The following is a 2971-nucleotide window of genomic DNA, read 5'->3' on the forward strand; positions in this document are numbered from 1 at the left end:
CGTTTATCCCATCAAGAACATTACATTTACATTTAGCAGACGCTCTTATCCAGAGCGACTTACAGTAAGTACAGGGACATTCCGCCCGAGGCAAGTAGGGTGAAGTGCCTGGCCTAAGGACACAACGTTATTATTGCGCAGCCAGGAATCAAACTGGCGACCTTCAGATTACGAGACCGATTCCCTAACCGCTCAGCCACTTGATTTCCAGAACAGCCTGTTCTTTCCCCAGCTTATGTAAATATGAATTGAGATTGTGTGACACATAAATAAAGAAGAACATAGTCCAATGACTCCCATGGATTAAAGAACAGAATCTTCATGAAAAACACTTTCCGGTTGTGATGCACCGTGAGGCAATACGTAATTGGCCTTTGAAGCTAACAGTTTTTTTTTGTCTTACTTGTGAAAACATTGCACTGACTTGCAACACAACCTTAACAAGAGCATTCTGGTGGTTGGGGATATTTTCTTAGTATAAAGTATAAAAAACAGACACGTTTCTACATTTGAGGAAATATTGTCTACTATTGTATGCAATCTAACAGATCACTTTTTTTCCATGACATGTCTATGCGTTTAAGCTTCAGTGCTAAACTGATCATCAGTTTAGAGAACATCAAACAGAAACACACACAACCTAACTCTCCTGTGTTCTCTTTGTCTGCATTTGAAACACATTTCGTTTTTTGTGCAAATTGGTTAAGCGCTTAATCGCTGGTTTCAGGAGGGTTAGTGAAGAGGAGGGGGTGTATGAAACAGAGAAGGGATGGTTAAAGTGGATTATTATTATTTTTGAAGCAAGGGAAAAAATTGGGGCAAAAAAAAAAGGAGGCAGCGCTGCAATCGATGCTTCTCCCCCGGCGTTCCACAGGGATTTACGCTGAGTGATCTGAAGTGGCGTCCCGCTGTGCGAACCTGAGTGCTTTGACTCCACATAAAACCGCTCAATCACAGAGCGCCATGTTCCACTAAAAAGCCCCTTATGAGATCATTACCAGGGATGAACAAACAGGCCCTAATGAGAAGAACCAGAGCCCACTTCCTCCTTTTCTGTGCGAGTAGTGTCGAGCTAGAGAGAGAGAGAGAGAGAGAGAGAGAGAGAGAGAGAGAGAGAGAGAGAGAGAGAGAGAGAGAGAGAGAGAGAGAGAGAGAGAGAGAGGAGGAGAACTGGAATCCGAGTTGAATCGCTAGCCAAGTGACATGATGCTCATGTTCTGTCTAAGAACTGACTGGTGAGAGCCAAAGCTATCTGCTGCTTTGGAGAAGAACTTCAAGAGTTTGGGTTGTTTGTGTCCTCTTGGAAAAAGCATTACAAGATATTAGTTTGTCAAGTGTACAGTTCATTACCTCATTAACATCTTATATACACCGCGCAGCTGACACTTGACTGAAACATGACTTCATGGTCAACATCTAGCATGGTTCATAAGACCTGGTGTTCTCTTTACTGTAGTGACAGCAAACACGCAACGCTCTCCCGGGATCCCATTCCAATCGTCACATCCATCTCCACGCTGGACTCGGCCTCGACCCCCCGTCCCAACATCAAACGAAACCCAGCGCCTCCGCAAACGAGCTCGACCTCGCCACTCTGCTAACGACTCTGCCCAACCAAAACAAAGGGGACGCGGGCCAGGGTGGGAACCCGGAGCGCCTGAAACGTGAGACCAGCCGTATCGGCGTTTTCCCCTCGCCTGTTAACGCTTAGAGAGAAACGAAGAGACGTTAATGACGGCCATCCGTCAAACGGGAAACGCTAACAACAGACAGCCCCCGATGCAAGGCGATACCGCGTCGCCGCGCAGTTACCCCCGGCACACCTGCTTGTTTCCACAACACCAGCCACTTCCCCTCTCACAAGGGAGGGTCACGACAAGCCGGAGAAAGGAGGATGTCGGCACGTTAACTCTAACCTTGTTATTGTTCATCTTCAGTTCTGGGTTTCTTTCAACCGCCATTATTTGTTTAGTGCGGATGTTCGCGGCATCGTGATTGATATTGTTAACAGCAAACATCAGGTTCATGGGGGAATAAACACAAAGCAAGGCTTTGGATCAAACAAAGAATACAGGAATGCTGTCGATATGAAAAGGCAGAACAGAACAGGTGCCGGACCAGTGATTTTCATAGCAGTTGTGGGGAGGAGAACCACGGCCAATGACTAAACCAGACATCAAATATCGGACGCTGAGGTGTGATTGACAGGTCACATTTGGGGGTTGGGGGGTTCCAATGAAGTCATCGTGCGATGTGACGGATGCCTCCGATTCTGGACACATCGGGTGTGACCACATCAAAAGCCCGGCTGATCCTGCAGCCTGCCACATCTCGCTCTCTGCCAGCCACGGAACCTTGGCTGCTTCATCCACATGGACCATTTTCTAGCCACACGAGCAGATTAAAAGCCCAGCCGCATTAAAGGGTTGACCACCTGTCTCCGTCCCCTCTCTCAGGGCTGAATCAGACCTCAGGGAGATCCTCTTCCCTCCAAACGAGCCACCTGCTCCCGCTACCTCCCCTTTAATGTCCGGCCACTCTTTAGAAACCCACAATGGCACTTTGTAACAGTGCCCAGTTAAGCATGGAGGCTAACACGACGAGGACAAAGGAAAAAGAAAGACGCGTCACACCGTACTGCGGCTTAATTTAGTCTGCAAAGTGATACACTGTTCTTGGAAGTTGAAAGACGGGCATTCGCAGACTCAAGAGACGGGACTCAGGAAGGTTGGTTTTCTTTACCAAACCGAACTTGAGGGTTGTTCTCTTAACTCGTTTGTAGTGGTGTGTTTTCTGCAAACACCGAGAAAACAAAACACAAGCGTGATCCTACCCCACTTGGAAAGGCTAAGTGTGGTTTTCTGGTAATAAGATGGCGGTCTCTTTGGTGCCGCATCCTCATTATGGGCTGAGATATCAAAGCTCCAACAAAGGTCTTTCATGCGGTGCACAAGGAAAACGCACATTTTGA

This window comes from Hypomesus nipponensis, chromosome 21 (assembly GCF_054491055.1).
Source record: "Hypomesus nipponensis isolate SF chromosome 21, ASM5449105v1, whole genome shotgun sequence".
Classification (NCBI taxonomy): Eukaryota; Metazoa; Chordata; class Actinopteri; order Osmeriformes; family Osmeridae; genus Hypomesus; species Hypomesus nipponensis.